The sequence below is a fragment of the Pocillopora verrucosa genome, chromosome 1, assembly GCF_036669915.1.
Source record: "Pocillopora verrucosa isolate sample1 chromosome 1, ASM3666991v2, whole genome shotgun sequence".
Lineage (NCBI taxonomy): Eukaryota > Metazoa > Cnidaria > Anthozoa > Scleractinia > Pocilloporidae > Pocillopora > Pocillopora verrucosa.
Genome location: NC_089312.1, coordinates 21457295 through 21470466, shown reverse-complemented (window position 1 = coordinate 21470466; position 13172 = coordinate 21457295). Strand labels below are relative to the sequence as shown.

The following is a 13172-nucleotide window of genomic DNA, read 5'->3' as shown; positions in this document are numbered from 1 at the left end:
GTAGATAGCTGTACTTACCATAGACAGTGTAGATAACTGTAACTACTGTAGACAGTATAGATAGTTGTACCTACTATACACAGTGTACATAGCTGTGCCTACTGTAGACAGTTTAAATAGTTGTACCCGCTGTAGGTAGTGTAGATAGTTGTACTTACTGTGGAAAGTTGTAGCTGCTGTTACACAATGATACGTCTTACATAAAGGTTCCACAAAATGGCTCTATGGTGACAGAAAAATACAGCCTACACGAATGATTTTACAAAGTTACTGTCTGTTGTTCTGCTATGCAGCATACACCTTGAAAACGATGGATGCAAACTGTGCGTTCTGTTCCCCAGACAGGTGTATAAACAACAGCTTAAGTAACAGTTGCCTTTCAATACATTTTGGCTCTTGTTTGACGGTATTTGGGTCGGAAAACGGCGTCACAGTGGATGAAAAACTGAAATGGAGACCTCCTGTGACGGTCTGTTCACCTACACGCTAGAGGTAAGGAACAAACATGATCGTAATTAAAATAACCTTTCTCTGAGCACAATAATCTTGAATGCGGAGCTGTAAGATTTTGATTCTCTCATCTTTAAAAATTAAGCTGCATATTAGTGACTGGGTACAAACGTCGGACTGAGAACAGCCGTGTAAATCGATCCTATATGTAAACAGTATTTTTTGCACAATTTGTTACATTTTATTTTAACTTGCGTATTGTCGCCCAATCACATACATACATACATACATAACTTTATTTGATAACGCAGGTTAAAATTTGCGCAACTTTACAGCTGATGTGGACCTGCCTAAACTAATTAGTCTATAATTATATAAAATACAGATATGATAAAATTTATAAGTTGAATAAATCAAGTAAACCATAAAGTTTTAGTAATAGTGAAAATTTGGTTTCATGTTTTGTATAACATTACCTCCCTTTTCAAAATTAATATTCATAACAGTTTGCTTGGATTGTTTTAAGTTATATTTAAAAATAGATAAATTTGGAGAATCTTTAACATTATCGGGAAGTGCATTCCATGCTACTGCAGATCTATGAGCAAAGGACCTACGACCCAATTCGGTTTTGGGCCTATTAAGTACAACATTCAGGGATTTCCTTAGGTTATAACTGTTAGAGTTCTTGGTCTCCCTGAGGTAGTCTATCGCGGATCTTTTTGGCATATTCCTTAGTGGTAAAGATAAGCTCTTTTCAGGCCTCAGTCCGACATGAGATGAGGCCTGGAAAGAGCTTGATATTTGTTTATCAATTGAAATAGCGACTGACGCAGAAATTGTGCGATGCACTTATCACAAATACACTGGACTTTCTGACATGATGTGATTCTAATCTATTTGTATTTATATAATAAGTTGAATTTTACACACATTTTGACTGGTTCTTATCTATGTTCTATTTGAGGATAGATGCAAAGATGACATTGCAACCAACAAAAATTTGCTTTTTTAAGATATAAAACAATTATATTCCATGTTGCCATTCGTCTGTTCTGTTATAGATCACAGGAGATGTTAAATGTAGAAGGAACAAGTGGCTGGGCCTTGTGTGCTACTCTTTTGCTCTTACCACATTTTGACATCATCTTTGATCTTTTACTGAACAGACACTAGTGTCCAATAGCAAAATTGGACAGAAGTGTCAAAAATAAAAAATTGGGCTCTAGTGTCCAAAATAAAAAATTGGTTAGTATTGTGTGAAATTAAAAATTAGACACAAGTGTCTAAAATCTTAAATTAGACGTTTGTGTCCAAAATCAACAATTGCACTCTAGCATCTCAGTGTCTAAAATAAAAATTGGACACTAGTATCTAAAAAATTGCCATTTTGACTCTTGTAGCATTACAGCAAGAACTGTAATGAAAGCAGTTTGCTCATTCAAAGTTTCCTTGATAAGCTGCTTAAATCTATGTAATTTTTGTTTGAAGAGAAAGTTTTATCTTTTTTGTTTTTATTTTGAGCACGTGGCACAGACAAGAAGCAATGGGAAAATAAGTTTGAATGAATTGACAATTGCAAGCAAACACTGAGAAAATTATATATTGGATTGTTAGGCATACAATGATAGATGTCCTAAAAGAAATTAGTGGTGCTGTGTTATTTGATGAGCAAATATTGATGAAATTTGTTGTTAAGCAAAAACTGTGTAAAGTTAACAAGACCACAGGGGTAAAAAAACAAACACAACCATAAGAAACAATTGACAGATATCTGGTGCAGTTTAACCAACCGTTTTTACTGCAAATACAATGGCCATTGAAATAAACAAGGACAAAACAATCATTAAGCTCAAACATTATCTTTAAGTAGACACCTCAGAGTAGACAGGTATGGTTTGGCTGCCAAAACTAGTCTGTGTCTGGTCTGAGACTTGTTCTATACAAATTTGATGTGCATGATTTGGTCCCCTTATCTTTGAGGTGCACTGTAGTTGACTCTGGTGCAGTTAGGTGGTCTGATGAAATTTTTTACATCACTAGTTACACTATTTTTGATGATTTTGAAATATTTGTCTTCTTGCAGTAGACAAAGCTGTAAAACATTTGCACATATTAGGACTTTGGTGGGCTCACATTTGAAGCAGTAACGACACTATATGTAGTTTCATAGAATTTGTGAAAAATTTAAAAGCAGCATGGTTGTTCCTTAAGCAGAGGTTAAGCTTATAACTTATGCTACAGTCTGTTCTTCAACAGGGGTGCAAAATATATTTTTCACACAATAGTTAGGTATCCTCGCACACTTGCTGAAATTTAGCTACAAACTGATGTATTTCAATCAGGAAAATGCATTTTGTGTAGGTTGAGCAAAATTAATGTAATTTACTGCTATATTGATTGATTTATTCTGTGCATATGTTATTCAGCTCTGTCCTGGTAGTATCACTACCAAATACCACTACTAGTCATACTGTTAACTAAAAAATTTCAATGTCTTGCCTTTTTTTCACCAATATTGTTATTTTGTCTTCCAAGTATAGTTTTACTTCTAAGTTCAGATAAAATAAATAGAGGGGGCCATTTTCATATTATGATGAAAAAGTGATACACTGTGTATAAATTGTCAACAGTCAGAAGGATTGCCACTCCAAGAATAATTTTTATTTTACAGGCAGGTACAAAGGGAAGAATTAAGACAAGCCTCTAACAATGAGAATTTTGGATAAGATTTGGTAAGTGATCAAAGCTGTGTTTGGATTATAGTTACCTCTGGATAACCACCATATTGAGTAGATTTTTAGACTGGAGATTTATCAGTAACTGGGAAAAAGAAAAATTGGTGATTGTTCAACAGTTTGATTTCATTTTTACTCATAAAAGTGAAGAACACCCTTTCTTGCACAAAGGGATACCTTTCAACAGTAAAGTGTTGGAATCTTGAGCTGCTAGCTTCAGCTTTTTACTACTTACCGCATTTTACAACGTAGCACTAGCAGAAATACATTTTCCCCACATCCTCCCCCACAGCATCATTTGAATATTGATTGAGTAGCCCATGGAATGTGTGATTCCGTAATGATTATGTTTACTCTCATTAAATATTAAATTAACTTTTAACTGTTTCAGTATGTTCATATGTAGAGCTTTGACCTTGAGGTGACTGTGTGGCTGAAAGCTCCTTGAGTTACAGTTTGTTGCTGAACAAATTACCTCCTTACATTTCCTTGACAGTCTCAATTCCTCACAGTTAGTTGGTCGAGTGATGTTTTTTCGAAATGTAACAGCCTCTGCATATGGGTCAACTTATTTAATCTGTGAAGTGACAAAGGTGGACTACTTTAAACTCGTTAAGAAATGCCTGCAAGGTCAATGTCCCCAATATTTTAGGGAATTCTTCAGAAATCCGTTATCTGGATTAGTCAAGCCTATGTCACTGTCATTTTCGATTCATGTTCATCATACACTCATTAGACAAGATACGATTTTATCACGTGTGACAAAATCTTCTAGGGATGAATGGGATCAGAGCCGAACTATTGCAGTAGTTTCACACTTTATTACAAGTCTTAAAATCAAATAAAAATAAGCCCAATAACTCAAACTGTATCCAAACTGTTTCTGTTTTCAGGTCCTTCTGACGCAAACAAAGGAAGTCACGCCTCAAGTCACATTAAGACTACAACTTCACACAACAAGGTCGTATATTTCTTTCAAGTGCAAGTCACAAACAGGTATTTTAATAGTATTATTACAGTGCCACTTAAAAGTGGCACTGTATGTTCTCACTTGAGTTTGATTCTATGTATTTAATCTCATCTTCGCACATTTCTATACCAAAAAAAAAAACGAGATGTGGCCTTTAGTACGCGAGATTTATTCTAACACTATCGGCTCTACCGAGTGAATTTGGGGGGGAGGGGGGTGGTTAGGAGTCGTGTACGTTAGACAGGTTATCATTCAATTAACCCTCAAAACGTAGATGGAGTACTGTAAGGAATCTAGAATATAGGAAGTCAAATCAGAGTATATGGGGCTAAATGAAACGATCGAGAACAGTTTGAAAACGCGCGCATTTAAGTAAAAAATGTTTTCCAGTAAAACGAATTGTCATACAGTTGTTAGAATATAGTTCGTTACTATAGGCAACAAGGACGTGGCCAAAGAAAAACTTTTAGTGAGCGCATCTATTGCTCAACACGTGCTAATAAAATTGTATACATTTCTTAGCTGTCCTCTGCAAAACAACAACGTTAAATCGCCAAAATTTACGTGGTCTGTGGAAGGGAACTACTCAGTCACGTTTACATTGAAACTAAACGCTAATTACACATCTTATGCTGAAGATGAGGTGTGGCGCCTTTAGAGGCGGTAACTAAATCCACCCTTAAGCGAAATTCTGAAGAAAACATAAATTCTTTTTAACATGATCATGTATCATGCAAATTCCATGCAAAAATTAAATTTCATGCTACCCGAGGGATTGAAGTGTTATCCAAATTCTCAAATGCAATGACAGCACTTGGTCTGTTGTTTTTCTATGTCCTCAGTTTTCTTGTCATTGCTTTTTCCTTTCTGTTATGCTGATAGACTTTTACTGTCCTCTCTTTTAGTTAATGTTGTTGATAATTTGCTGCCATTTTATTTCTATGAAATACGATGATTGGGTAAATAATGACACAGAGAAAAAGCTCATTCCATTGTACGTTGTAATTTTAATTTTCTCTTGACAGCTTATTTATTCATCAATGATTTTCAATTTACTTCAGATTGAAAAGAAGAAAAGCAAGAGTCCAGAGAAAAATGTCAACCTTCAGAAAACACAAGTTGAGGTCGATACGCCATCTTCCCCGTCCACACACTCCATCGGACAAGAAGTTAAAGCTGTGTACCTTGTGGTAACAACAGCTTGTAATACGCATGTGTATTAAGACAGACATCTGGTTTGACAAAACGTATGCCTTTTAAATAAATGTTTGTACCACAAGGTAGACATCTTTTGGAAACAATTAAACAAAAGTTTTTGCCGGAGGTGGGCGTGGCGGGGGAGGTCGGATGGGTGAAAAAAGAGTATATCAATATTCTGTAATATTACTGTATTCTAAGATTTCAAGAAAAAGATTGTAATATTCCTATAGTAACATCTATTAAAATTTCTATTGTAACACTGTACTGTAGTGTATTAAAAGATTGTTTGAACCACAGGGTAGATGACCTCTATTAAGAGTTACAAAAACTGACTAAAAGTGGCAAGTTTGGGAGGGGTGGTGGACGGGGAACCGCTTTTGGTTTCTTCCCAAGCTAGATAACTGATACTAAGTGTCTCATCGAGGCGGATTTGGTGGGGGATGGTGGACGGATCGACCCCCAATTTGTTATTTTATTCTCTGAATTGGGGGGTCGATCCAATTGTTTTCTTTCCAAGACTGATATTTGTCTCTAGTCTCGTGCTTTAAGGTGATCGCGTTCCTCGGTATCCAGCTTTGGGTGGTCGAAGAAACCTGCATAACAGGGAAATAAAATGAAGACCAAGAATTTAAGCCATAAAAACGTTACCGAAAAACGAACTTTTCTCCCCAAAAGACTTAGACGAACCCCCACAAGCATCTGTTCAACTATGCCACAAATATTATACTCGTACACTTGAAAAATTTTTAAATTTAGAACATAAAATGAAACCGCATGCGTCCTAAATAAGCTTTCATAACAAGAACGACACAAATTTTCCCTGTCAAAAGACCATGAAAAATTACCACAAACGTTGTACAAGTTTTCGTTCAAGTGAACTACAAAGCTACACTCACCACTCGCCTACACTCCCGTCTTTCTTCACCCTCTCTTTGGGGTTGCTGTAAGAGGAAAGGTAGGCGATAATTATTTACCTACAAATTGGCAGTCTTAATAATTTACTGATCCAGAATTGACTGTTCACAGTCAACTCTGGACCATCATAATAGAATTACACCAGTTCTCGTTCAACTACGCCACAACGATTATCTGAAGTAAAATCTTTACCTAATTCTTTTTTTCCTGCATCTAACAGATCAGGGAAACGAAAAACACTTAAAAACTTCTAGTTCTGGTTAAATATCTTTTTTTCACCCTTGAACGACACAGTCAATTCTGGAAAATAAAGAAATATTTTGGCAGTTCTAAAAGTTTATTCATTTTAATTATTTTTTCAAATAATCCGAAATATTTAAGATACAACTAAAAGATCGAAAAATTTAGAGTTGAAAATTAAAACTATTTTCAGATCAAACCTGAAGAATTGACATAAAAAGCTTTGGTGCATTTCATATTAAGTCGATCGAAAGACCAAATAACTACCTGCCGTTTTTAGGAGACATAAAACTGCCTCGAGTACGAAAAAAAAGGAGATAAAAAGCCCGATCTTCCCAAGGCATCTTATTCATCAAAAACATACTTTCAGAGGCGAAAGACGGCTGCTATCTTGAATCAAATCATATGCCCCGTTTTGATTATGTTGAAAGTAGAAAAAAAAATAGGCGCCGAATGGTATATTACAATTTAACCTACACGATTTTTTTTGGAAACCTGTTTTGGTCTTCTCGTACAAATCAAAGGCATTTCTGTGCCCCACAGAAACAAGATTCAAAATACCATGACGATTTATATATTAATAAATACCATCCATTAATGGAAAAAAGTTGAAAAAACCTTATGGGAAGTACCCCGTTGTCTTTTGTTAGAGGAATGAATTAAGCATTAAGTGCAATGATTGAGGAGGTATTTTATTCTTGTAATGAAAATTACGACAAGCTTCAATGGAATATGAAGGCATGCAATCAAAAAATCAAATCTCTGCTGATCATTGACCAACCTACAATTCACCTTGGTTCTATCTATTACTCTGTATCTACTCCAAGAGACACAATGGGTGATTCTATAAACTCATCGCATACCAGATATCCAATAATTGATCCGCCTGAGTTCTGCTTCCAGTATTTTCCACATTCATCGATACGCAATGTTGCCTATGCCGCAATGTTTTCATACTATTTCGTACACGGAAAACGCCTTCGTTTGCAAACAGGAACAAAGTTTCAATGCCATATCACCGCGATCGAAATTAAGCTGTCGAGTATGCGGGAATCATGTAGTGGCGAAATTCGCTCACGACTTTCGCCAGGGAGCAAACTTGATTCAATCAGCGTACAAAACCGCCTTGTGTTTCACCAACCACTAAAGTTGCCTTAGCTCCCAAGTAATGTCATCAATAAAGAAATGGAAGTAAATTGAAGTAAAATTATTCGCCTCCAAACAAATTGACTACCCGAGTTATACCAATCTACCTGAAGAGACAGCTAAGGAGACTTAGAACTTAAGCGAGTAACAAAGACTCATTGACTTTTAATCATAGAGGCTCAATCAGAGGCATACAAACAGGAAGCGTCTAAACTCTCATAGAATGTTTGTAACTGGGAACGCTATGCTTTATAAGGCGACCATTCGAAACGCGGATGTATTTCGCTTTAATATGGAATCAGAGGTTTAGCCAATAGTTTCCTTAAAAAAAGCTTACGTTGGCTTGCTTGCTTGAAGGATGTAGAAGCTCATAAGAACGAACGTTTCGGATGCCATGATTGTCGGAAAGCGCTGCAAAAGTTTGGTAACTAAAGACAGACTGGGAGAGTATTTCTTGTAGGTTTTGAATTTAACTTCGCACTTTAATTTGGCGATAAAGTAGAGCAGTGAGTCGGGTGGATTGCTTTGTACGTTTAAAATAAAAAGGATTAGCTGCTTGGAAAATTAACTGCTAAGTTTAAAAAGAGACGAAATGCATGAGATTTCTAATTTCAATCCTGAATTATGCTGCCACGATTTTATTCAAAACTGTGATATTTATCGTTAAAAAAATATTTTTTGCCTTGTATTTATTCGATTTTGTGATCAATTTCCAATTTTCACACAAGGTTCGCATTCATGGGTAAGGAATGTAACATTTCCGTCCCGTATAGTCCTTTTTATGAACTTCGCTTTAACTCTTAGGTAAGCCAGAGAACCAAATTCTTTCTTTCTTCTGAAAACTTGATTTTCACTAAGCGCATATTAGGTTATTTGTACCCCTGTTACCCCCCCCCCCCCCCCCCCGCAAAAGCTTCTAAATGTTTTATTACATTAGTTGGTCGTAAGTTGCGTGTTTAGCTCCGCTTGTATGAGATTTTGTTGTTTAGATTTTTTGGAAGAATTGCGCTCGAGCCGTAAACAGAACTCGCAGCACTAGGATAGAGCTCTGAAAAAATGCCATTGTCTTTATACACTACCCTAACTAGAAGGTAAATTCTGATAGGAGGAGCCCGTGCTGTAAAAAGCCCAGCCTTGCAACATACCTAAAATGTTCTTCTATTTTGTATGCTTTAGTCTAAATTGATGCATCTTAATAATAACAAAACACTTGCCTTTAACACTTCATGGAGCCGATCATGGTCCAATAATCAACTAAACTCTAAGACAAAATTGTCCCCTCTCTTGCTTTTGTCCTGTATCAGGATTAAAAGATACAGAAATCAAAAAACATTACTCCTCCAGTTTATTAATAAACTTTTAATGCATAAAGCAGAAATTAAGTCTCTTCAAATACTTTCAGAGATTTCATAATTTCATAATTTCACCTATCTCTTATACAAAGTTAAACACCTGATCAGAGCATAAAGACAATCCAGTGTTCGAAACAGTTTATCCTCTCTTTTGTGACTAAGTCTTTGCATTACAGATCAAGACTAAAGAAGAGTTGTATATAATGGTAATTGAACTGAGTGGAGTGCAATTTGAGCTGAAATCATATGCGTGATTTCAAAATCGAACGAGCACGCAGTGCTCGTTCGATTTGAAATCACGAGTATGATTTCAAACCAAAATTGCATGACACAAGGTTCAATTACCACTTTATTACATCCATTTTGAAATCGCCCAAATTCAGGATTTGGTCAGTTCAAATATTTTATTGATGTAGTACTGAGCTGATTTGAAATTAAATTCATCCATTTTTTAGGGGGAGAAATAAGAGTATTGGAAACAAAAGTTGCAAAATTTGCCACATGATACTCTTTGTCTTTCACTTTCCTGCAATTTGATCGCTTACTTTAAACAAGCCTTGAAATCTAATTGGCTGTTTTGTTTTTAGTGAAGCCTCCTCATTGGCTGGGAAAAAATGGTGCGATTCTTGAATAAATTGCACCAATTAGAGCCAATCAGATTACAGGGACCACCAGTGATTTCAAAATGGGTGTAATAAGTATAGGTAATCACATGAGGCCAAGTACTATTAAGGATTAATTGCACGAGAGTTTTCAAAATTTTCCAAAATTGCCCGAGTCGCGAAGCGAGTCGCGAAGCGACGAGGGCAATTTGGAAAATTTTGAAAACTCTCGTGCAATTAATCCTTAATAGTACGAGGTCTCATGGGATTACTTGTTTATCAATAAAGGGCAAAATTTATACGAAGGATAATCACGCGCGCAGTCTATTTTTATCTGGGAAGCCTGTTTAGCGCTACGGCAAATCATCAATCAAATTGAACTGACCAATCGATTCAATGAAATTTTATTCTCCAAAACTGTGTCGTGATACACTGCCAAAAGTCTAGAAAACAAAGCTCATTTCAACAGAGCGTTTCTGCCAACAGAAAAACAACAAAGTGCTTTTAACTGAACAAAACACAGTTTTGTGTTTTTGTTTTCACTTTCGCATTTCAAAAGTTCAATTAATTCGTCGTCCGCTTCAATAAAACGACAAGCCATTGTTGCAACAAAAACTTGATAACAAATTTCAAGATAACGAACGGTTGCTATGCAACGGATTAGCCAATCATTAACAGGTAATCATGCCCTCTCTTGATTACTAAAAATGCCCTCGATTAAGAAAAAAATGCCCTCTCTCTCAACCAATCAGCGCTCAGTAATTTTGCCCTTTATTGATAAAAGGAAAAACCAGCTCCTTGGCAGGCCAGCTTTCAGTCACCCACCTCTTGTACAAAGTCAAACACCTGATCAGCGCATAAAGACAGTCCAATGTCCAAAACAGTTTATCCTATTTTTTGGGGACCCAGCCTTTGCATCACAGATCAAGACTAAGGAAGACTTGTATAGGGCAACACTGACCTTTGTTAGTGGGTCAGTTTTAAGTCACCCATCTCTTGCACAAAGTCAAATACCTGATCAGCGCATAAAGATAGTCCAGTATCCGAAACAGTTTTTCCTCTTTTTTTGGGGGACCAAGTCTTTGCATCACAGATCAAGACTAAGGAAGAGTTGTATAGGGTGACACCAACCCTTGTTAGTGGGTCAGTTTTAAGTCTCCCATCTCTTGTACAAAGTCAAACACCTGATCAGCGCATAAAGACAGTCCAGTATCCGAAACAGTTTTTCCCCTTTTTTTGGGGACCAAGTCTTTGCATCACAGATCAAGACTAAGGAAGAGTTGTATAGGGTGACACCAACCCTTGTTAGTGGGTCAGTTTTAAGTCTCCAAAGTCAAACACCTGATCAGCACATTGAGACAGTCCAGTGTCCAAAACAGTTTATCCTCTTTTTTGGAGACCAAGGGTGAAACCAACTCCTTTGGAAGTCAGCTTTCAGACACCCATGCACCTTTTGTACAAAGTCAAATGCCAGATCAGAGCATGAAGTCAGTCCAGTGTCCAAAACAATTCTTCATCTTTTTTGGGGGACAAAGTCTTTGCATCACAGATCAAGACTAAATAAGAGTTATGTAAGGCAAAAGCTTGCTGTGTGATGCTCATACACCCTTGGAAGATGACATTGCACATATAAATAAATAGTCAGCATGTATTTTATACCATCTAATCAAAGGTTTGTCACATTATTTATTAAAAACATTTCCTCTTTGTTCAGTAAATGGTTTGAACCCAAGGGTAACATTAAAGAGTGTAGTAAATGGCTCACTGTGACATGGAAAAAGGTTTAAGTCTGCAGGGGGCTTTGCACAATGTGAAAGCACATCACATTCAATGACTTCTTTTATAAAATTTGTATACTTTTTATTGATAGTTTACAACTTCTGTCATCTAAAGATGACTCCACTTTGACCAAGGACAAAATTTTTTGTTAATTTTGTTATAAATTTCATAAGTTTCCTTTTTACCAGTGCTAATTATTTCTATTTTTGTTTTTGAGCTTTCACCTTTTTTCAACAGAAAAAAAAACATTTCAATCTCTTGTGCAAGACCTTCAGCTGACACTGACAATACCGTTCGGAAGACAGATCCATCCACACCCCCCTACATGTAGATACATTTATCTTCATTGCATTTATTTGGTAAAGCTATCTACACTGTAGTCTATCATAAATGCAACTATCTACCTTGTCCACTTTATTATTATATACAAGATATTTGGATTTATTGACTGAGTTGATAAAGTGAATTGACTACATTCTACACTGGCGCATACCATCTTGTATGCTGTCTGGAGTACAGTTATCTACTCCGTTTTAAATAGATGTAACCATCAGAGTGTAGAACTGGCAGGAAAATATTTAAATTTCCCGCGTTCAAGCATTCAAATAATATCAAAACAAATTGATTAAGCAGTTGCTAACCGGGATTAAAAATATAATGATCGACCGGCATTAGAATTAAATTAAACAAAAATTGTGCAAAACAAAACAGCCTTGAGAAATACCTTATCGCTGCACGACTTTCAGATGTTTCTGTGTCCAGCAGTGAGTGTGTAGACATCGACATTCACCTTTTTTACGTTTGGCAGCCACTGAAAACATTCCTATTAAATTCAGATGAAGGAACCTTTTAAAAATATTTGTTCTTAAAAAGCCAAGTGATGCTGAAGGGCCGTTTTTTCTCAGAGTTTCATGTCAAATGATGGTGTTCTTAATCCTCTCACACTCGCTTTATTCTACATAGAAGCTCAAGTAGTTCCCAGTCTACGCAGTCAGAAGAACCAAACAACCTCGTTCTCAGGTCTTCCAGGTGAGTGAGGACTCAATATTTGCATAAATATTAATTCTTAATAACCAAATTTGTGGTCCAAACTGAATAATTACGGACTGCGTTGCTTCCCTTTCGATTTATAGAAGATTTCAAACTTTGAGAGCTGCACTACTACATTTTTCCAACCTATATTCTTAGGTTCAATTACACCCAAGATTCCAATTTGTCCTTGTTTTCTAGGCGTTGTTCCGTTCTCTGAGTTTCATTTGCCCCCTGCTCTACGCTTTTCTGTTTGAACAATCAGCTATGAAAACTTGTAATGGGATAAAAAGAAAAACCCTCCAAAGGAAAATATATTATAACTAATGCTTTTCGTTTCCATCTGCCTTCAGTCGGAGGGCTACCGTGTTTTCGCCAGAGACCTGGGTAGAGCATGTCTACCAAAACACCTGCTAAACATCTCGATTACCGAGAGTAAACAAAGCCAATTTTACATTACATGACCGGAGCCATCAACGGAACTATAATTCATTATTTAAAACGATGTTTCGTACGCGAAGACTTGTACTATGTTTCCATGGAGTGCAGTCAAACTGAAAATGAATTACTCACTGTAACGATGTGATTGAGCGCCTCTGGTGTAACTGAAGTCACTGGCTGATTAAGGACTTAAAAGGCAAACAGATATCCGAATTGAATTTCTAAACAAACTACTGTTACACGTAATTTGCCGTTTATATTAATTTTGTTTACGAAAGGGGTTAACTTAAACTATAACAGCGAGGATACG

General features: G+C 36.3%; 1 long non-coding RNA gene across 1 annotated transcript; it reads left to right on the top strand.

Annotated features, from left to right (window-relative positions):
* The first annotated feature begins 278 nt into the window (after window positions 1–278).
* On the top strand, window positions 279–5533 carry LOC131769009 (uncharacterized). The gene is made up of 4 exons (XR_010718272.1): window positions 279–492; window positions 3125–3185; window positions 4082–4184; window positions 5220–5533. It is a non-coding gene; the product is annotated as an uncharacterized lncRNA (long non-coding RNA).
* The last annotated feature ends 7639 nt before the right edge of the window (window positions 5534–13172 follow it).